Source organism: Chaetodon auriga, chromosome 18 (genome assembly GCF_051107435.1).
Source record: "Chaetodon auriga isolate fChaAug3 chromosome 18, fChaAug3.hap1, whole genome shotgun sequence".
NCBI classification, from domain to species: domain Eukaryota; kingdom Metazoa; phylum Chordata; class Actinopteri; order Chaetodontiformes; family Chaetodontidae; genus Chaetodon; species Chaetodon auriga.
In genome coordinates, this window is record NC_135091.1 from 2,488,564 (window position 1) to 2,512,242 (window position 23,679).

The window sequence follows — 23,679 nt, forward strand, 5'->3', positions numbered from 1 at the left end:
CGGGCAGTCAGAGTGTGTGTGTGTGTGTGTGTGTGTGTGTGTGTGTGTGTGTTTGTGACTACTGAATCTACAACATACTGAAACATCTTCCTGATGTCTCAGCTCCTGAATCTTTTATCTCCATTTCCTCCCCTGTGATCAATATCAATTTAATAGACAGGAATCAATGAAGGTTAATGGCTTTCACCTGGATTCACCTCATCAGTGCATTTCATCAAAGTGCCCCGGGTGTCTTTACACTCAGGTTACAGCAGCGTAATGGATCGCTTTCATTCTAGATGCAGTTATCAAAGCCTGCTTCACCTGTTTTTATGTTTTTTCAATCAACATACAGACTCCTCTTGTTTTATGCTGCCTTCAAGTCATGTGGGAAATATTAGAGTTCACATGAACAAGCCAACAAAGCCCACACACGACCCAGAAAATGAGAATTTATTGGTTCTTTCTTTATTTAAGACTTTCCAAAAAGCTTGTGGTTTTTTTTATTTTAGGTTGCGTCTGTTTGTTTTGTGGACTTTAGTCAAGGCCCTTTACTGGTTTCTACTTACTGGTTGACACAATTACGTTGAACTCTAATGTTTCAGGACTTTCTTTTTTGGCTTGGCACTCAGGTTGCTGGTTCAACTTCCAGTTTGTCCCAGTATAGCTGTCAGGTCCCAGCAGTGCACAGCTGTGGTTAAACTGGGCGGCTCCCAGGTGGGAATGTGTGGAAATCCCCCTCAGAGAAATAATGGCTGAAATAAAAAAGTCTTCCCACGGCGCCTTAATGAAGCTTTCCCGACATGCTCCGAGTGCCTGCATCCCGAATCCCGCGTCTGTGGTAAACAACCTGTTTTGTTTTTGTCGGGAAGCAGAGGGTGACTCGTCAGCTTCTGACTCCTTTATTTGTTTGTTTTTTCCTTCTTTAATTTCCCGAGGGGGAAGTAAGTCATAGAGAGGTTGGATTCTGCCAAACAGAAGCAGCTGAAATGGGAAAAAAAGAAAATTGAGCTACTGCGACACGCGTGACCTCAAGACAACTCAGACCTCCTCAGATGATGCACATGTACGTAAATCAGAAGGGAAACATGACAGAAAGAATCGAGTGGATGATAAAGATCCTCACGTCCGTCAGTCAGAGGACAAAGTCAATTAAATGTTTCACCGAACGTTATGTTAATAAATGATTTAATAATCAATTTTCACTTTTATCACATCATTTCTGTCGTATGTTGAAAAACAAAATCAATTTTGGGTTGATATGTTTTTTACTAGGACTTCTTTTAATGTCTTCAGAACTGTCAAATTATTATTAACAACATAAAAATGTTATGGATGTTTAAAAACTCTGGTATTTGTTTTTATAGTGTTGTACTTGTATTTGTACTCTTGCAAAACTGCAGTACAGTGCACACCGATGGAACTGAAACGCGTCATCACATGAAAATATAATTACAATAATCGAAACACTTTCCTCTTTTTGCTGATCATAACAGGTAATCAAGTACTTTATATTCCTTTACTCAGTACACGTGTACAAAAACACATCAAGTATCTCATTACTCTGTGCGTGTGTGCGTGTGTGTGTGTGTGTGTGTGTGTGTGTGCGCGTGCGTGTCACACTGTACTGCCCTGACCATCAGATACCATCCAGCCAGCTAGCCATGCTATCTGAGCTAATTTCCTGCTGCTAACAGGAAGGCTGCCCTTCTGGTGACATTGGTGTAACACTGGAATTCTCCCCCCACCCCCACCCCCACCCCCCCTCCCCCTCCCCACGCAGTCGCTGCCAGATAATGAGGTTGCGTAACAGTTAAACTCTTCCCTGTGTTGTTAATATCGATTAGCCCGCTCTGTCTGACGTACAGCAGACACACACAGGGCACTCAGTTGCCAGTCCATCAGCTGGCAGATCAATCAGAGCCTAATGAGATAAACGAGCTCACTAATTAGTTAACGAACCGCTGGCTGACTGACTGACATAAGCACACCCAGAGCCAGCCTGGCAGCTTCTCTGGCTGTCGGCTCAGGGGAGGAGAGAGCGAGAGTTCCTTAACGAGATGCAGCGCAGCACATCCAATTCCATCTTTATAAGCATCATTTTGACAAACAAAGACTTAAAATAACCACTTAACTGAAAGTGCCATCATTATGGGCCCATTTTAGATTTTAACCCAGCTGGAATTATGACTTGAAATATCTCAGCTGGAAACAAAATTTGACTGTTTCTGCAGCAGAATACTATACAATACTAGCAGAAAGCAAAGCTCTCGATGGAACTTTTTATTGAGATGCTTTTATTATCAGCATTTAGCTCATGTACAGAACGACGTGCAGTCAGATCTTCCCTAAATAAAAAAAGAAAAAGAAGCTCTGAACTGGATTTATTTACTGTTGATCCTCAGTTTGTGCAGCGAACGCACAAATTCAGTCCAGCTTACCTTCATGAAATAGTTACATTTGATAAATACGCATGTTTGCTTTCTTTTAATGAGATGATTGACACCACTCTCATGTCTGTGTGTTTATTATGGAGCCGGGAGTCAGTTAGCTTAGCTTAGCACAAAGACCGGAAGCAGGGGAAGACGACTCACCGGGCTCGGTTCAAAGCAGCAAGTCCTCGACTGTAACAAGAAGTCATTTATCTGTCTGATCATTTCTTCTTTGCAGCTTGTTTGGCTGTAGCGTTGCCAGATATATTTGGTTAGCACAGATTTCCAAATAGACTTAATGACACCAAACTGATGGATGTTAACTGGTTAGCTTTAGAGTTGTTGGCACGTGTTTATTTCACATTGCACAGAACCAGGAAGTGCAGGAATGAAATCAAAAAGGATATTTCTCATTCCTTCATTATAATATAATTCAATAGCTCCAAAGTTAACAAATGTTCCTCCTACATTTCCTCTCGGCTCGTCGTCCCCTTCACAGGTACACAAAAAGCTCTTCAACACATGGATGAATAAGTGCAAATGACACGCAAAGCATCATCATCACCACTATTTGTTAAAAAAAGGCATCAGGGAACTTTTAAAGAAGGATTTCACTGTATCCTGGAGAGGCTTTTTATTCCAAACAGTGATTCTGATCTGGACTTTTGTGCCAGATCGGCACCGCTAAGCGTCAAGTTTCTCTAAATATTTAGTTACTCTGCAGACACCGTCAGTCAGCCGGAGCGCCGCTCTGATGTAGGCCGGTGGGTTAGTTTGTCTCAGTCAGCTTTGATTGACAGCGCTGTCCTCCTAACCCTGACACACTGTGATTTATCATAGACCCTGTGTGTGTGTGTGTGTGTGTGTGTGCTGGCATAGTTTGCTTGTCTAAACTGGATACCCCCGATGTCTCTGGGACCAAAGTGGCTTCTGTGAAAAGGACACATAGCTGGAGCGTCCGTGGGGACAGACCTGAATAATTTTAGCTTTGTGGGGCAAGCCTGAGCTGGACGACACGCGGGGGGACGAATAGCTGAGCAGACAGACAGAAATACAGACGCACGGACAGACAGACAGACAAATGGCGGTCACTAAGGTTCAAGCAAAATGGATGCAGACTCTCATACAGCTGATATTCATGAATCAAAGCTTAGTTTTGGCTTAGAGATAAGTTAAAGAAAACACGACATAGGAAAAACAGTAAAGTAAATATGGCTAATTCTGACGGCTGACTTGGTTTTGTTCTTGCACAAGAGGCTCCAAATGTTTGTCTAATCGGGCCCATATATGGCTGCTAGAGTTGGCTGAGTTTTGGGTTGATTTAGGCTGATTGTCAGGACGTTTAAGAGCAACTTTAGGCCACGTTCAACAACCAGAATGTATCTGAGATATAGACATCCCTCAGTTTAAGTGGTCTGGTGATATTTCATCATTCATTCTGTACTCAAACAGGAGGAAATAGTGCATTTGTTAGGAGACTAAAGTAATAATAATACACTATTAGCAGAAGATATGATGTTGGAATTCAACAACTACAGCTGCCATGAGGCTTTGACAGCATGCCGATGGCTGGGGCTCTATGTTGCTGCATGCCAACACATTTTTTTAACGTGTCGTACATGTGATTTTACAACAGCAGGTTGTTGGGAGACGACTGTGTTCATTTTCTTGTTTTATCTTCTTCTTTGTCTTCTCTGTCCTCATGTGCTCCTCTGCTCTCTTCCTCGTGGCTTCTGTTGTGGCACCGTGTCACAGGTGTTGCAGGAAAAAGGTATGTGGGATGATGTGAGTTTGTGTTGATTTTCTGTAATTAAAGTCGGGGATAACCTTTGTGTTTTGAGGTTTGACTCGTTAACTTTAATGAGCAGAAGTTTGGGGTAAACACTGTGTTTTGGCTTTTTTTTTGCAATCAGTAATCAAGCTCATGTTAACCTTTAAGAGCTGACGTCAGCTGCTGTTGTCAGCTGTACCTGTGCAGCCACCCACTGCTGTGTGTGTGTGTGTGTGTGTGTGTGTGTGTGTGTGTGTGTGTGTGTGTGTGTGTGTGTGTTACAGAGGCAGGCAGCAGTCTCTTTAATGAGGGTGAACTCGAGGCTTTGTGCTTAGTCTTCACTCGGCCTGCTGGGAAGGTTGCTGGCATACGGGTATGTGTGTGTGTGCGCGTGTGTGTGTCTGTGTGTGTGTGTGTGTGTGCACATGTGCCTGCATATGTGTTTGTCATCCTTGTTATGAGTGGGAAGCCCCCTATACACATTGCAAGACTTCTATTAATGAACACCAACCTCAAGTAAGTCGAGTGTGTGCGTGCGCGTGCGCGCGTGCGTTTTACCACCCCCAGGGGGCGACAGGTGCTACGGGCAACATGAAACCCTGTAGAGTGACATGGTGAGAGAAGGAAGGAGAGAGGGTGTGAAGTGATGGGGGGAGAGCTACACACATATTCTGAAACCACGAGCCTTAATGTGCTGAAGGGGTTCCAGCAGACTGGCTCCCAGTCGGGGCTCCAGTTCTTCCCAGTGGTGTTGGATGGGGTCGAGGTCTGGGACGTCCACACCAGACTGGGAAAACTGTCTCTGTGCGGTGTTGTGCTGATGAAACAGGAAAGAGTTGAAACATCCTAAAATATCATCCTGTGCTGCTGCGCTAACGTGTCCCGTCCGTGGAGCCGAGGGGCCGAGCATGAAAGACGAGACGGGGTGTCCACATACTTTTGTCCATGTAGTGTTGACAAAATGACGGATCTGATTGAGAGATAGTGGAAGAGAGAGGAAGAAAGAGAAAGACAGGGAAGCAGAGATAGACAAATAGACAGAGATAGTTTTCACTGCTGGAATTAAGGACAGCTGGCCCGTGTGTGCGCGCGTGTGTGCCTGTGTGTGTGTTTGCATGGCAGGGTTGCATAACACTAAACTGGATCCCCCTGTGGCTTAGAGGCTAAAGTGGTCCCTCTCTGTTTCTCTCAGTTCAATTCATGAAGCGTTTTATGAAAAAACAGAGCGAAGTCTTTGGGAGATGACTGATAATCTACAGTGTAAACAATCAACGATGATGAAGCAGAGGTGGATGGAATCGTAGTTTAATCGCAGTGTTGGTCGGAAATATGTCGAGCGCAGGATGAAGGACACACTTCGTTTTTTATTTGCTTCTTTCTCATCAGAAACTGTGAAGAGCTGCTCGGTGATGGTGCACACAAGCACGCGCAGTGTCAGTGTCCGCTTTAACGGAGACGCCACCTCCTCCTCTCCAGGCTTTGTTCGGGAGAAACACCTCATTTTAGGACCGTGTTTCCCATGGTGCTTTGCTGCAGGGAAACTCTGCTGTGGAAAGAACAGCCCTCGCATTTTCTCTGCTCCACTTCCAAAGCTGCTGGCTGCTCTCTGTTGTCTATAGGGGTGTGTGTGTCCGTGCGTGTGTGTGTGTGTGTGTGTGTGTGTGTGTGTGTGTGTGTGTGTGTGTGTGTGTGCGCATTATTTTATGGGCGAGCTCACAGGCGCTCACAGTTGTGTGTGCCCATGAATCTTAAGTGTGTGTTTGAATGTTGTGTGTGTAACACTCCACATGTGGGCACTTGCAGGCGCTGCCATGCAGGTGTGTGTCCGTGTGTGTGCATTAATGTGTGTGTGAGGACTTGTGTGCACTTGTCTGTTTACCAGTGAATTTCTATTTCACAGCGAGGGAAACTGTAGTTTGGATTGGTGTGTGAAGGAGCGAGAGACAAAGAGAAGAGAAGTGTGAGAGGACGTGTGCAGACTGGCCAGCTGTTGTCTTAGTGGATGACCAAGTTTCCTTGGATACAGTGGTCTGCTTGGAGTTGATGCAACACAATTCTGGCAGTGAAAATTGCAGAAGAAGAAGCAATGGAGACTTTTCAGAAGATTAAGAGCCCGTTTCCACACATTTCTGAGGTTGATCAGAGAGAGATCTGATGTCAAAAAAGTCTAAAATGCATTCAAGAAGCATTCAAGACGGATTTAAACTGAGCTGCTCGAAGCTCCTCTGGATGTGATCTGAGATGTATTTGAGCCAGGTGTTTAACAGGTGTAACGTTTGCCTCTCTGAGATGCATCCATAATCTTTACTGCTCACACGTGTAACTACATCAGTCTGTGGAAATTAGCCTCCGACAGCATCTGTCCCCAGTGATCGCAGCAAAGACAGTAACAGAAACGAGCCTTCGTTCTGTCCACCGCATATTCAGAACACCCAGAAGGTGCTCTGAGGTGATGGATCTGATCCCAGATCAGTGCAACCACCTGCCGATCTGTGTGGGTGGGAGCGCGGTGTGAATCAGAACCTGTAAGGACGAGCAAACGGTTGTCTCGCTCGTAGTTCGTAGAACCCGTTTGCTGTTAGCTCGCTAATGTTAGCCAAATGGTTGACGCTGCGACTAAAGTGCAGATGTTCGTACTCGTGTGGCATTTCTGCATCATCATGACCTTCTGGAAGCAAGACAGACTGCAATCACTGAGACAGGACCGCTAAACATGTTAGCAGTAGCTTGTGTGATTGATTGATTTCAAGAAAACGAGCAAAAAGACACAAAGTCAGATTCACTGGTTCTTTCTGGCCTCATGCTGCATTCTCATTGGCTGTTGGATATCGAATGTGTTTAAACAACTGTTGCTGGATCGGCGACTCCAGGGTTTTTGGCTGGATCCGCATTATGTCATGTCACTCATGGGAACAACAGAAACCAAGGCTCGGGATCTGGTCGGCAAACAGCCAGACTGAACCCGGCTCACGGCGAGAGGACGGAGAGGAGGGAGCGAGAAAACACTGACAGGGAGGCATTTGAAGAGGAAGCAGATGGACAATGATTTAAATATGAAAAGGAAAAATTAGGAGAAGCAACAGTAAAAGAAAGTCTGGGAGTCGAGGATGAGAGAATGAAACAGAGAAAGGAAAAGGAGACTGAAACACAAGACACAACGCAGCAGACAGGAAGACTTTTTGGAAGACAGAAAGTGAAGCGGCAGAGACACAAAGAGCGAGACAGAGCCCGGCTGGGGACGAGGATGAGACGCTTCCAGCCATATTTAATCATCAAATATTAATGCAGTAAAGATGGAATACAGGAAATTAATATTCCCCATTAACAAAGAAGAAGAGCGAGTAGGGCTACAAAAGACAAACGGTCTCCATTCAGCGGTTTGATCACGGGGTCCAAATTACGTCTCGCTCCACATCCTCCATCTTGACCTGAACTCATCTGGTCCGTCAGTTTTCGGTGTCCTCGCCGCTGCGTGCTCCTCAGCGGTGTCTCAGCATGAACTCATCCATCAGTGACAAAGTGAATTCAGGGCGATTCTTTGGTCCTGCAGGTGGCGCTGTCTCAGTAACGTTAACTGTCCTACTGAGCAGTTTCGCTTCCTTTGTTTACGAAAACAAACCTGGAAGGACGAAACGCATCACTTCCTGTAGAGCAGGAAATAGATAACAGGCCTTCAAACGATGAAGACTTTACGAACTCGGTGACAGTTTAAGATGCATCATCAAAGTCAAGTCAAACATAAACTGACATCAAGATGGAGAAAAAAAAAAGCCTTGTTTACGATCACATTGTAAACCTTGATAAAATAAGACTTATTTATTATTAAAGACTTATTTTTGCCTTAAAAATTCCCCTGCCAGTATTCGTATGAAAAAACTACCAGTGTCATGTGTTGTATTGCACTTGGGAAATGGTGTTGCATAGAGAGGACATTGAATTTCATGAGTCTATGCATTATGCACAATATGCACAGCTTATGAAAACACTGTAGTACTGTAACATATACTGTATATATGTATACTGTACTGTAACAAATATGGTAATAATGCATCATATAGGCTGTTTTTATGGTGTGATCAGCAGGGGTGAGCACACTGGAATGATACGTTAATAAACCCATAACAGGATATCACAACATCACATCCAGAGAGTGTCGCAGCCGAACGGGAGCTGAAGTTGTTGGACGTCAACGCCGATCGTGCTGAGATGTTCAGGCGATGTGCTCGCAGGCTCGGCCTCCGTCTGACGCTTCTTCCCTCCTCCATCCCTCACTCCTCTCTTCTCCGCTTCCCCTCGTCTTTTCTCTTTTCCGTCCTCGTGCTGAGTGATCCTAACAAGGAGGATTATATATTTTCAGACTGAGAGCAATCCAGATATGATCAAGTATTTATGTAAGCCGCACTCTCGCAGCTCAGATACATACAGAGCCCTCGACTCAACAGCTGTTTCATAATCAGCATCGCTACTCCGTCTGTGTGCGTGCGTGTGTGTGCGCGCGTGTGTGGATGTTTATTCGTCTGTGTGATATCTTATAGTCAACAATAAGGCACTGAATTATGAATGTCCAGTTTGGAGAGAACAGATGTCTACCTGGCCCAGTTAGGAGACGTGTGTGTGTCCACACGTCGCCTGTCGTCTCCATTAAATGTTGGCTTGTTAATCAGATGATATCTGATGATCTACAGTAAGTTTAAAGCAAAGACACTTATTGCATGATGTGAAGTTAAATAATAGGATGGTTATTTATAGATAGATTGCTGCACATGTACATAATTCATACATCTCCTTGTGTGTGTGTGTGTGTGTGTGTGTGTGAATACATAATACATAGTATACATCAGTGTTAAACCAGGTGCAGGCTGCATAGTGCTGAGGTCTGCAAATATACTGCATTGTGTGACACACACACACACACACACACACACACACACACACACACAGTATGCACACATACCAGCGCTGACCTGAGGTTGGCCCGCTGCGCATGAATGTATGATTCATATGGAATGAATATGAAATGCGTTGATGTTTAGTATTCTCAGTGCACAACAGGATGGGCCCCAGTGTCAGTGACACACACACACACACACACACACACACCTCACATGCAGACACTGGGAGTGAGACTGAAAAACATGAGTGTGTTGTAGTATGTGTTCATTGTGTACATGTGTGTACTTGTATTATGCATGTGTTTTATTAATGCATGCGTTAACGGCTGCGTGTGTGTTTGCGGTTTCTTATCGTACCGTCCTAATCCAGTGTATGATTTAATGTCTAAATAAAGATGGCAGAATCTGATATTCTGTGCTGGTATTGGTCCTAAAACATCACATACGTTGCTCCAGGACTGTCATCGCAACTGGCCAATCACGTTGTTGTGATGTCATAGCTTTAATAATAATAATGATAATAAACTTTACTCGTAAAGCACCTTTCATACACGAATTGCACCGCCAAGGGTTTCACACTATTCTGATCCACAGGTGGCGGTGTAATGCCTGATGAAGGCAGTGAGGAAGAAGAGCAGCTAGTGAACATGAATGTAATCAATACAGGATTTAAAATGTTGGGGAAAAAAAAAAAAACTTGCTCTGCAAATGTTTTCTGAGGATGGAGGGATGTACCCGGATGCAGCAGTGCAATAAGATGAACGACATGTTTCATGGTTCGTCAAGTTAACGAGGACACAGTGCGTTTCAGCGTCAGCTCCAAGGTTCCCTCCGCTCCGCCCCGCGCTGTCAGCGCCGTCACTGGTCTTCACACAGTGTGAGTGCAGTGTGTGAGCAGGGAGACGGTTTTTGCTTTCATTTTGGAAATGAAACGGTGACGTTAAGGTGCTGATTTCAGCTTCATTTTCAGTGCGTTTGCTTCCACATTAGTCAGAAAAGTAAAGTGGACAAGTAATTTGGTTGCTTTTTTCAGGGTCTTTTTGCGTAAGTGAAACATGGACTGAGGTCACGTGACTGTCAGCAGTTTAAAAGATACCTATGCACTACATTATTATATACACACAAACATGCTACATGCTAAACACACACACACATACAGCATATATACATATGCCTCCATTTACTGTGTCAAAGTTTTCTAAATCTCGGTGCGTGTGTGTATTAAAGTGTGTATTTACAAACAGGAAAAGTTTGTGTGTGAGCGTGCACGTCCTTGCAAAAGTGCCGTACGTGTTGGCCCAGCGCCTCCCCCCCAGCTGCAGCCCCTCCATCTATTTCTGGCTCTGCGTCACGCCTGGGCTTTACTCCTGTGGCAAGAGGAGTGTTTCTCTAGGGCTCCCACTCTGCTACACACACACACACACACACACACACGCACACACACACCTTCCGACAGACACACTCACACATGCCTGCCCAGTGAACGAGTGAGCGCGCTCGGATGTAAACACACAGAGTGACGGACGGACAGAGGAATGGATGGATGGATGGATGAATGGGTGGCTGCTGACGAACTGGACGCACTGGGAGTTTAAACTTGAGCGCGTGTGTGTGACACAGAGAGAGAAAGTGTGTGTGAGGGTCGGCCGGTCGGTGTGTCTGTGTTACCGTGGCGATGGAAGGAGGGAGTGTGAACACGGAGGAATGCTTTCGGTGAAAGAGAGGCAGAGCCGGCCAGGTTGGTTCACAGTCCGTCCGTCTGTCCGTCTGTGTGTGTGTGTGTGTGTGTGTGTGTGTGTGTGTGTGTGTCTGTGTCTGTCTGTACTTCTTTCTCTCTTTGTGACGCTTTTGTTTTTCTAAGTGTGTTAACGGCTGCCTTTCTGTCTGTGCGTTTATGTGTATTTACATGTGATTGTGTGTGTGTGTGTGTGTGTGTGTGTGTGTGTGTGTGTGTGTGTTGCAACCAAGCAGGGGGGATGTCCTCGTCCGCAGTTGTCGTGGCGATGCAGCAGCCGTGAATGACAGCGTGTGGTAATCGCTCGCGTGTGATTTTGTGTGTGTGTGTGTGTGTGTGTGTGTGTGTGTGTGTGTGTGTGTGGCAAGGGTAGCTGTGACATAAGCTTCTTAATCAGAAATTTGCCTTTCTCTTCCTCTCCCTCTTCCTCTCCCTCTTCCTCTCCCTCTCTGTTCTCCAGTGTCCCTCTATCTCATGATAACCCATCTACCTGTCTGTCTGTCTGTCTGTCTGTCTGTCTACTCAAACCTTCATCCCTCATCAACCTCTACTCTCTCCCAGGGTGCTGTTAATGGACACACACACACACACACACACACACACACACACACACTGGACAGCTGACTGTCTCACACAGTGGTGTCAGTTCCCTCCATTAACCGAGGGGTGCCACCGTAACACACACACACACACACACACACACACACACACACACGCACACACACACACACACACACGCAGGGTGTTGGTCGTCTCGAGCCTTGAGAACAGTGATTTACAAGAAAACAGGCTGACTCTGTGTGTGTGTGTGTGTGTGTGTGTGTGTGTGTGTTGCCTCGCTGCTGGGACCTCCCTTGTACGACAGCTCGTATACACAACACACACACACACACACACACACACAGAAATAAACACAAACACAGCCGATCGTCTGTCAAAGCAAAGAGGTGCGATTACTGTACGGTGACCTTGAGAGCGAGTTCTTGTCATCTTCTTCTCCTCCTCTTTTCTCTCTTTACGCTCTTTCTTCTTCTATTACGTCTTCTTTTTCTCTTGTACTTTTACCTTCTCTGCTTTTCTGTTTTTTGCTTCTCAGTTTTGGTCTTTTTTCCTCTTCACTTTGCTTTTAATTTCCTCCTCTCCTCTCCTCTTTCCTCTTCCTTTTCTCCCTTTATTCCCCTTTCATTTTGTCTCCTTTCTCCTCCTATCTGCTCCTCTGCTGTTTCTCCGTAAACTGTCTGTCCTGCGAGTGGAACAGCCTCTGATCTTTGGAAATGCTTTTATTTTGAAATTTGCCTGATCCAGTTGCACATCATTTGGTTTTAAGCTGCCAAAACAACCTTTTGCTTTAATATACATGTCATAATGGAGTCAGTGTGGATCAGGTGACAGACAGACGGAGAGAGACGGTGGAAAAAGACGCAGCTGTCTGTCTGTTTTTCCAGACAAACGCTGACAGACAGTTCAATAAATACTGTAGATGGAAAGATGAATAAAATGACACAAACGTATGATGGGCTGTCAGGCAGACAGACGGACTGGGAGGCAAGAAGACAGACAGGTGGGCAGATAGAGAGTCAAACAAAAACACTGGCAAGCAGACAGACAAGTTGACATTCAGACGGACAGGTAAACAAACAGAAAAAGACAGACAAAAAACACACACACACACACACACACACACAGGAAGACAGGCAGACAAATGGAAAAAGACACTACGCCATAAACAGCCAGACACACAGACATTCAGGCAAACAGTGAGACGGCGAAACAGTCAAAGTGAGACAGACCGATGAGGCTGACAGACAAGCAGACAGACGGACGGAGGGACAGACAGACAGACAGACAGACAGACAGACAGACAGACAGACAATCACTTCCTCCAGTCCTCTTAGAAAGAAGCGTAGGAAGTCCTGCTGCTTCGCCAAGTGTGTTAAACCATTTTTCCATTCACAAATTCTCAGACAGTGAAGTGAGCTGCTTCTGCCCCGGTATGTGCACGTGTGCGTTCGCTGTGCACGTGTGTGTGTGTGTGTGTGTGTGTGTGTGTGTGATGCTCTGCAGTCGGGTGAGTAGGCGATGTGTGTCTGAGGCCACAGTTGATCGCTTTACTTCAGCAGAGACTCATTTAAATGGGATTTGTTTTGGGGGTTGTTGTTTTTTTTTTTGTGACTCTGAAGAGTCTTCTGAGATCTTCCTTCCCAGAAACGTGCTGTTGTACATCACGAGGAGCGAGCAGAGGCTCCAAATAACTGAAGCATGGGGAAACGGGATTAGCACAAACAGCTACGGCTAACGTTCACTGATGCTGATTAAACCCAGAAAACGATGTTTGGTTCACGTTTCAGCCCATTTACTACAAAAAAGCCCATTACTTTATACGGCTGCTAACGAGTTTCCAAAGACCGGCGGTGTTTTTCCCTGCTTCCGGGCAGGTTCCTGTTCATTTGCGTATGAAAATCATCCTGCAGAGACAGCTAATCCGTCACAGAGAGCATCACACACTATCTGCTTTTATTTTTAAGCATGTTGTGTTGCTGTTGCGTGGTAAAATCTGCGGGGCAGCTGTTTCTCAGGAAAAATCCTCTGCTGCACAGGAAGTGGCATGTCGGCTGTTTTGAATAAACACAAAACCGGAGACGGTTAGCATTCGTGTTAGCTAACAGCAGTTAGCAAAATGGATGCCTACAGAAAAGGAAGAAAGGGTCATTTCAGTGGAGCAAGTAGGATTCAGCTGATGTGGTTGAAGGTCCAGGATAAGCTAGCAGGTGGACGCTGAGGATTTTTCTTTTCTTGGGTCTAATTGTCATGATTTTGTCTTTTCAATCACTTCTAATAAGACTGTTCTCACTCACAACGCTACAATAAACAACGTGTATGCAAACGATCGAAACCGCTTTATTTTGAGGTGAAACTGAAAGCGAGCGCCTCTGAATGAATTACAGCCCGTCTGATCATCTGACTGCTCGCCTTTTTTAACACCGTCTGACTTCTTTTACGTGATGTTGCCGCAGCGTCGCCAAAAACTGGACAAAACAGCAAAAATAAGACTCAGTTTATTAGAAATTGGAATCGTCTTTTAAGGAAACTCAAAACTGATCAGATCTTTGTTTTTTATTTGTCTTAATTTTTCCTTTTTGTTGTTTTTCAAGACCAGCTAACGGCACATTTTAGTGTGAAACACCTTCGTATATACAGAAAATACATTTTCCGTTTCATAAACTCACAGTATTTATAAAAAACTTGGGTGAGAGTTTTAAGTTGTACTTATATTTTTTTGTGTTTTTTGTCTTCTCACCGTCTCTCTGACATCTCTGTCAGTTCAACTCTACCTCTGACCTATATTTGTGCTTCTTCTGTGTGTGTGTGTGTGTGTGTGTGTGTGTGTGTCGTAACTCAACCACAAAACTCATGTTACCAAACACAACCCGGCTTCCTCTTAGTATCCTTAACACACACACACACACGCAGAAACACACACGCTCAAGCAGGACAGGTGGCCGTATCACCTTGACGTCCAGTTTTACGACACACTCCACATTCATCTCTCGCTCTCTCTCACACACACGTACACACACACACACACACACACACACACACACACACACACACACATACTCTCTCTCTCTCTGCAGGTATAAGCCCCTTATACCTTCTGTGCTGCAAATGCTGCCAGGACCACACACACACACACACACACGCACACGCACGCACACACAGCAGGTAGTGGCAGCATATCATAGCCTCTGGTCGCCTGGCAAACAGAGCTTCATGATGGAGGGATGATAGGAGAGAGGGATGGGCAGATGGAGGCAGACAGGAAAGAGAAGTAAGCATGGAAGTGAGGATAGAGGGATGCAGACGGACGCAGGGATGGAGGGATGCGGATGGAGTGATGGAAGAGTCGGAGGGATGAGGGATGTTGAAGGACAGATGAAGGAAAGGAGAGAAGGGGAGACGTAGGTATCGAGTGAATGATGGAAGTTAAGAGGGAAGATTAAAAGAGTGATAGATGAGGGAGGGAAGAGGCGATTGGGGGAGGCAGGAGGGAGGATGAGGAGATAAGAGCGAGTAAAGACAGAGAAGAGGTTATGAAGGGAGTGATAGAGGGTGAAGTGATGAAGGGAAATGCAGAGGAAGGCGGAGGGAGAGTGATCAAAGGGTGATGGCATGACTGAGGTGGAGGTATGGAGGTAAAGATGAATGATGGAACAACAGTTGGAAGGAGAGAGTGATGAGCGATGAGGGAGACGGCAGAAGGAGTGAAAGTATGGAGGAATTGTTGCTTATTGCAGTCAAATATTTTCCTCTGTTTGTTTGTCTTTGAGTCATTTACTCCTCTCCTCGTTCTCCTTTCATCTTTCTCTCATATTTCCTTCAGCCTCCTCCCCTGCCCTCACCTCACCTCTCCTTTCATCTCCTCTTTTTTTCCTCTTGTCCTCCTGTGACTGCCTTGTTCTCAGACTTCTCCTGTTCTCTCCTCATCCTCTACCTACTGCTCACTCTCCTTTTCCTCTGCCCTTCCCTCCTTTGCTTCATCTCCTCGTGCCCATTGACCGTCTGTCCTCTCCTCTCCGCTTTGTCCTCTTTTCGCCATCATCTCACTTCACCTCTTACTGAATGACACATTTCCCGTCCTCTCAGGCACGGCCGGCTGCTTCTCCTTCCTCTCCGTCAAAATGAAAGAGGAACGATAAAGAGGCCCGGCGCTGCGAAGACATGGAAACTTAGAGCGTTAACTGTTTTCTGCCGGCCAAACTTTGTCTGTGTCTCCATCTCTCTCGCTCTTTTCCCAGAGGTGTTAAAGTAAGTGCGCTTGTGTGTTGGGAGTGTGTGTGATCAAGGAAAGAGGCCAGTGTGTGTGTGTGTGTGTGTGTGTGTGTGTGTGTGTGTGTGTGTGTGAGGTTGGAATGTGGAGGCTCGTAAGTCACCTCTGATTTTCCACTCCCGCTGGGACACATCCCATTATCAGTTTTATATGAAACTAGGAAATTCCTCTGTGGTTTGTGTGTGTGTGTGCGTGCGTGTGTGTGTGTGTGTGTGTGTGTGTGTGTGTGCGTGGTGTCTGGCTCCATAATGAGCAGCTTAACAGTGGAATAAAAACTGGGCACTTTCCTTCCCCTCTCCTCTCTACAGTGCAGAACTACCATAAAATCCCAAAAATCAATGCGACACAGCTCTGAAGTATGTCAGTATTGTAATTATCCAGAGTTTGTGGATGTTTGAGATGCTTGATTGACGGGTTGATTGAGATGATGGTTTCATGTTCAGAATGTGCGTTCAGATGGAGGACTGTTTGTTACTTCATGTTCATAATGTGTTATTCATGAGTGCTGTTTATTAAGTAGGGTTCGATGTTAATGAAGTCTTGTTGATGAGCTACTTTTTGGGTTCTTGTTTGGTGGTGTGTTGGTTAATTGGTTCTTCTCAACTCGTTTGTTGGATGGTTAGTAAATGGTTGGATGCTTTCTTTGGGGTTTGGTTGGTTGGACGTCTGGATGGTGACACGCTGTGAACTTGATGATTGGTTGATGTTGCTTAGTTTACCGACTGTGTGGTTGGACAGTGAAGGAGCCACGGATGATACCAAACTAGACTGTGATTGGTGGTAACTGGTCGATAGCATAACTGGATGTTTATTGGTTGCACCGTTTCGGTGATGAAATGAATGCGTCACTTGAAGCTCCTGTGATGTTTACTTGCACGGGTTTGTTGGTGGACGGCTGTTTGTTTGACGGTGGAATTTGTTTGTCTTTTTAATGAATCTGTCCTGTTGATTTTGGTTGTTGGGATTCTTGTCAGAGTTGGTTGAATTGTCAAATGGTTTGATTTGTCAAAACCAAGATTTTAGGCTTTAAAGATGGCTGAGTTTTAGTTGATTGGATGGACAGGTGTTGTGTTGCTGATTGGTGTTTCTGGAGTGACAGGAAACGTGGGGAGAGACATACTGAGATGACAAATTCTGTCACATTTGCATGATATGTATAGGCTGCGAAGCGAGTTAATTGGCCGGTTGGTTTGAAAGAGCCAGAAAAGTTAGCGGATCTGTTAGCTCGTCAGGTGTCGCCTTAGCTGCTTTGGATCGCCTCTTACATGGTAGCTGGTTGCTTGGTGGTTGTTTGCTTGGTTGCCTGGTTGGTTGATTGTTTCAGGATTATAAAACTGGGACACAGCTGGAAAGAATAGGGTGATGAGAAGCAGGACTAGGATACAAACATAAATACGAACAGTGGATGGCTGTAAGTTCGCTGTAGAAGAGAAGAGGAAAACAGAATAGGGAAGAGATGAGAATAGAGTCCACATTTTTCCTCACCCGGAGGCCTTTTTACTTCCTAGTCTGCGCTGAATGGAAAATCAACAGAGGAATATTCCACACCTCGTTGTTTCTCGTTTGCTCTCTCGTGTCTCATCTCTACCTTGATCTTTCCATCTCCAAGTCTGGAAAGAAGGTAGAAGAAGTCGAAGGGGAGGGATGCGATTAGTCAGATTTAATCCCTTGCTTTCACAAAGTCACGTGGCTTTAAAGGTTGTTTTTTACATCAACTGTCTTTTATTGGCTAGCACACTGTGCAGACTATCAGGGAAGATGGGAAGGAGACTGAGGCTTTTTATCTGCCAGCCTTTCACTTACTTCCTTCCTCATTTTGGCAGCCGAATATACTACTTAGAACAGAATCAAACTCCAAATGATGGCTGGTTACCTGCCAGAGCTGGGCCCAGTAGACAAGCCTACCAGTCACAGCCACAAGTTGCCAGAGTTTGGCTGGTGGCTGGTGGTAATTTCCCACCCTGCAGCCATGTATTCCAGATGTTGTGGATTTGAATCCAACTTGTGACCTTGTTGCATGTCATCCCCTCTCTCTGCTGAGTTTTTCCTTTCATCGGTTTGTCCTCATTCTTTCCACACTCACTCCACCGGCTAACGAACAGAAATACTGTATTTAAAACTATTTGAACGCGATGAACGCGATGCTTGCGACATGTTCTTGGTTTGTAATTTGGGGCAGAGAGAGTTCAAAGGATTGAGATATAGTGGACTTAATATTGGATAGCGGTTGGTTGAAATTTCCCAGTCTGGCTGGAAAGTGTGTAGAGAGTAAGTGAAAAACCACATTGACATTGAGCAAGGCACCTCCTGAAACAGCCTCGGTCAGGGCTCGAGACTAACGTCATCCCGTCGTCCTGAAGATGATTTAAAATATGTGCGGAACAGACCGAGACGCCTCCGGACAAAAGGGTTTTTTGTATTTATGAGTGATCATCCTCGCATCAAAAATATGACTTTTTAAAATCAGAAAGGAGGCAGTAAATTCATGCACCCTCTTTTTTCCTCATAATGCTACATACAACAAATTTGTCTTGAAATTGGCTGCTAGCTGTTAGCAGCTGGTGGGCAGCAGAGTGACGTTAACAGCTAACTGAGGTAATAGCGCCAATGGAGCTAACAGCTATGCTGCTAATACCCCACAGCTAACAGAGCTAATAGAGCTAACGGTGCTAAACACCGCAGGCGTCAGAGTTTCTGCTCAGTGGAACATGAAAGATTAAACAAAGTAAATAAATGTACTTCAGCTGAGTACAGTTTGCAAGTATAAGTACTTTGAATGCTAATGCTTACAGCTAACAGCTAGAGAAGGGATGATTGAACACGAATGTTACAGAAGCGTGTTTTTTTCATGCATCTAGTTCAAGATTCTGGTTTTGAAATGATATTTTTAAATACAGGATTCATTCACAATAAGAAATATATAGAAAAACACCAGACTTATGCTTGAACTTGAAGGATTTTACGCTCCTCCATTGCTGCTTGCACTTATTAAACCTCGAGAACATGTTATTGATCAGAAAAAAACTGCTTTTGTGATCATTTGGCAATAAGACTGTGGTGGAAACAAGGGAAACAAGGCGACTCAACGTTTCCCTGAGGAGCTGCTGTGCTTCCTTCATCGTGTCACTGAAACAAGTCATTTCTTAAAATGCGTGAACCAGATTTTTCTTGCTGACTCTGACTATCTTTAGATCGCCTGAGTGCATGAAAGTTGCAGTAGTAGCTGCAAATAAACAGGCAGACTGTGAAGATCTCTCCTTGGTGATGATCCAAAGAAGAAAATGAGATGCAAAATGAAAGCAGTTCCTATAAACGCAATAATTCATGGGCTTTCCCTTTAAAGCCTGTGGTGTCACATAACTTACATCAGCTTCATTAGACCTCCTTAAGTGTGTTTACATTCACACTAATGATCTTAACCTGATTAAGGCTACTGTATAACGCCAGCTGCTGAAATTATATCACCCTCTCTGCAGCTGGCGTGATGCAATTATCATATTTGTGGTTATGTGATGATAGTAAGAAGATAACTCGCTTAACTCTCTTCTCAGATGTGTTATTTTGTCGTTTTCATATTTTGTGTGTCAAAGGTCAACTGACAAAAAGGAGAAGAAAAGACGAAGACTCGTCATTCGTGTCAGTCTGGAAAACGAACCCCCCGCTGCTGTGGTATTATAATCAATGAGCAGACCTGGTCAGTTTCACCTCAGGTCCTTTGAATCGTGGAATCATTCGCTGGACGCGCCGTAGATGGATTATGGGTAAAACATGCAGAGGAGCTGCGTTGTAGATTAAGTGTGATCATGTTGTTAGAAAAAGTCCAATAAAAAAAGATCCAGCGCAGCTTCATTTTCCTCTTTGGAAAAGCTCAGTTCAGACAGATGGAAACACACACAAGTCTGCCTCGCCATCTGTGTGTGTGTGTGTGTGTGTGTGTGTGTGTGTGTGTGTTTTGACAGACATGAAACAGAAAAACAGTGTCATAGTTTTCCCTGCCTTCGTCCTGGCAGACCAGAGCAAGAGGACGACTCGGAAAAATCTGATCTCAAAACAGCCATCCCACTGTGTGTGTGTGTGTGTGTGTGTGTGTGTGTGTGTGTGTGTGTGTGCGCGCTTGCGTACACATGTGTGCACACGTGCGCGTGTGCGGCACATGTGACTGTCCACTTCTCCGTCATTGTGTGTTTTGATGTTTTCCATCCATTACATTGTCGCTATGTGTGTGGATGTTTGTGTGTTTCTTTGGCGTTTTCCATCAGCGTGTGTGTGTGTGTGTGTGTGTGTGTATGTGTGTGTGTGTGTGTGTGTGCGTTTCCGTTCTCTGCCACATCTTAAACCATGTGGCTGAGAGACGACAAATGAGATGAATTGAAGGAACTTTCCTGCCTCTGAGATTTCTCTCTCTCTCTCTCTCTCTCTCCCCCTCTCTCTCTCTCCCCCTCTCTCTCTCTCTCTCTCTCTCTCTCTCTCTCACCCCTCCTTCTGTCTCTATCTCACTCTTTTGCCTCTCCCCCTCCCCTTCGCCTCCTCTCTTTACCTCCCACCTCTCCTGCCCTCTAACATTTACTCTATTTACTCCATCTTTTCTTTCCCTCCTCCTTTCGCTTCTCTCCCTCGCTCTCCTCTCTCTCTTTCTCCCTCACTTCATCACTCTTTCTTCCCCTCTTTGCCTCCTCTTGCTCACTCTCCCCATCCCTCTCTCTTTCTCCTCTCCTCTCTTTACCTCCCCCTTCCTATAAGTCTTTCTCACTTTGTCTTCACCCCTTTTTCTGTCTTTCTCCCCCCTCTGCTCCCTCTCTCACCCCTGTCTTTCTCTCTCAGTTTCTCCTTCTTTACCTCCTTTCTGTACCTCCTCCCTCACTCTCACTCCCCCTTTGCCTCCTCTTTCCCTCCACCTTCTCCCCATTTGTCTTGCCCCCTCTGTTTTTCTCTCCCTTCCTCTTCCTCTCTGCCTCTGCTTTCTTTCACCCCTCTCTCTCTCCTCCTCCACCTCCTCTCTCACCCTTTCTCCTCTTTTTTCTCTGTGTCTCTGTCTAGCTCTCGTTTCTTCCTGTTGAATGTGTTTCTGAATGTGTGTGTGTGTGGTAGTAAAGAGGGAGGGAGGGGTATCTGCTTCACACCTCCGGTGACCACTTCCTCCACCACATCCTGTTTATTTCCTGTTACGATAGTGACCAGACTCCCTCAGAAATGCACACACACACACACACACACATATTTAACCTCTTAACATACAGTTTCCCACCTCACTTTTCATACTGTGGAAGTTTCTGAGATCATCTAATATTTCTTCTTTGCAATTCGATGCACATGTTTTTCTCATGGCTGCATCCAATGGAAGATATTCCACACATTTCCCCCGAATTCAGCCTGACGTGTGTGTTGTTTTTGCATATGGTCACACTGACCTGCGCACACACTCATCATCATTGTCTTGTGTGTCTTCTTTCAGGATGGCCCTGTGAGGACGCTGAAACCAAACGGAGCATGTGTGGACCAACAGGTGAGCAAACCACACGTTTTGTAGCTGAGATGACTCCTCAGCGCTGCACTCTGTGTGTGTGTGTGTGTGTGTGTGTGTGTGTGAGAGAAACCGAGCGTGTTTCTTTATACACATGATCTGAGGTTCGTCCAGGGAGGCGCAGGGTCGTGTCCTTCACCTCTGGATGGTCTCCGTACAGCTCTGGGGTGTTTTCCACTCGATGCATTTAACATTTGATGTTAAAACAACGTGAATCCGCTTCAGAGAAACGTTACTCAGTGAAAACAATTACAGGTTTTTCAAAACCAGAGATGATTTTAGAGTGAAAAACAAAACAGTTTCACCATCAGGTGGCACAAAGTGTTTTGTTGGTTTGGCATTTCGGTTTTGGAATTAAACAACTTTGACCTTAAACTGCTGATTTCCCGCTTTAATCTGAGGGTGTTTACATCACATGGACGGTGAAGAGACTGTGATCCCTTTAAACTGGACATCTTCTTCCAGTGTGAGGAGACAGAAAGTTAGTGGATAAGTTAAGATAAACTTAAAGTGAAGGGACAAAAACCCCTTAAGACCACATCTCATGCTGCTGCTGGTCAGACCAGTGTGTTCCTGAGATGGTTGAACTGGACCTGCAGCTGCTTCTTCCTGAGGTTTGCTTCCTTGCTGTGTCTATTTTACCGAAGCAGTCGTTGCTGAACTGGTTTGACTGGTTTCCATGATATTTTTATTGAGCTCTGCAGCAGTGTGAGCTCGTTTCTGTAGCTGCTGTGAAGTCAAACAGCAGTTGGTTTGACAGCCGATCAGATTTTGACAGGTTTCCTGACAGATTTATTTCTTTTATTTCTCTTTGTGCACCTGGTTCTACTGGTTTGTCTCATATCTCTGACATTTGTCTTTGCTGTGCAGAATGAACAACTGGTTTATGGACTGTTTGACTGGTTCATTGGCTGCTTGTTACAGATTATATTGTAAAAATAGCAATTTCAGTTTATATACTGTTGTAGAGGTGGTTATACTGGTTTCACTGGTATTCTGGGTATTTTTCCTAATTATGGAATATTACCAGCTGGTTTCTGAACTGGCTCCACTGGTCTCTGTGTTGTTTCCACAACACGATCTGGTAAAAAATGAGGTCAAATCCTTGAATCTAAAAAGTCACAACAGCAGGAGGGGTCAGCATTTCAACGTGACCACAACCAGAAATGGAACTAAAAGTCAGCTGTGAAACACACACACACACACACACACACACACACACACATTTTTACTTCTATACTTACAAGGTCCAACTAACCCTGACCCTGGTCCTAACCCTAAAACTAATTCTAACCTAACCCTTAAAACCAAGTCTGACCCTTCAAACAGCCGACCAGCCGAAATGCCCCCACTTTCCAAATGTGTCCTCGCTCCCAAGATCTAAACCTTCAGCTGGTTCTCACAAAGATAGATGTACAAGCACACACACACACACACACACACACACACACACACACACACACACACATTCCAGGGAGCTAAATTACCATCAGTTGAAGTAGCTGGGATGATTTTGGTTTGACACAGACATTGTGGTTGGTGGACCAAAAAAGTATCTTGGAAAGCTGTAAAAGAATATGTTACCTGCCCTAACACGCCTACACACACACACTCACACACACACACACACACACTGTAATATAAACATTACTCAGCGACTGCAAAGATAGTACGAGTGGTACGAGCCAAAATAGATATCATGAAAAACAAATCAACACAAAATGTTGCAATGAGGAGATGTGTTCGAGCTCTCCTGGGAAGTCAGAGTGAGGCTGTGATGATGGCTTAGTGCTTCATGATCACACACATACACACGCACACACACTCACACACGCACACACACTCACACACACACACACACACGCACACACACACAGAAATCACTGGCTTTCAGCAGCCTGCTCTGTGCCAAGGTTATGAAATAATTTGCGTGCGCACGCCTTTCAACACAATTCTCCTTTGCTTCTTTGCCTCCATTCAAGCTGAGACACGACTTGGGAAAGACAAAAATAGAACCTCGCTGACCTCCTCTTTCTTTCTCCTCTCTCTCTCTTTCATTGCCATCTTTACTCTCTCGCCCCTCTCTCTGCCTCCAGTCTGATATTGATGCAGCTGTCTTGCTCCAGTTGGGTAATGCTCATGCTCTAACGCAGGCAGAGGGGTGTTCGGGGTCGAGGCTTCGAGGATTTTTACTCTCCCCGGTGGGAAATGTGGCTTTCATCAACACAATACTCCATCACGAAAAACTAAATATACAGCAACATAAGATCAAATGAAACAATAGTCTGAATAGTTCAGTGATTCACCAGAAAAATGTGGTGCGAGAGTTTGTTTGCTGCAGTTTTGTAGCAAATTTGTGGCCCAGAGTGAAGAATAAACGCGAATGTCAAACTGTTTGAACTGGCTCAAATTACGAGTCACCGCAGTATTTGGATAGAGCTAAACAGCAGAATAATTCAGGGGTAAATGCACCCACGCTCGGTTTATTGACAGCGAGCGACGATCCGGTTGCCCAACCTTC

General features: G+C 45.0%; 1 protein-coding gene across 4 annotated transcripts in view; it reads left to right on the top strand.

Annotated features, from left to right (window-relative positions):
- hivep2a (HIVEP zinc finger 2a) overlaps positions 1–23,679 on the top strand; it is a 93,683-nt gene that overhangs the window by 21,344 nt on the left and 48,660 nt on the right. For 3 of the 4 annotated variants that reach the window (XM_076755948.1, XM_076755950.1, XM_076755951.1), the window contains exon 3: positions 21,090–21,140. The gene's annotated coding sequence lies outside the window, so the exon portion shown is untranslated. Of the gene's footprint in view, positions 1–10,363; positions 10,813–21,089; positions 21,141–23,679 lie in introns of those variants that run through there. The other variant, XM_076755949.1, reaches the window with a different exon arrangement.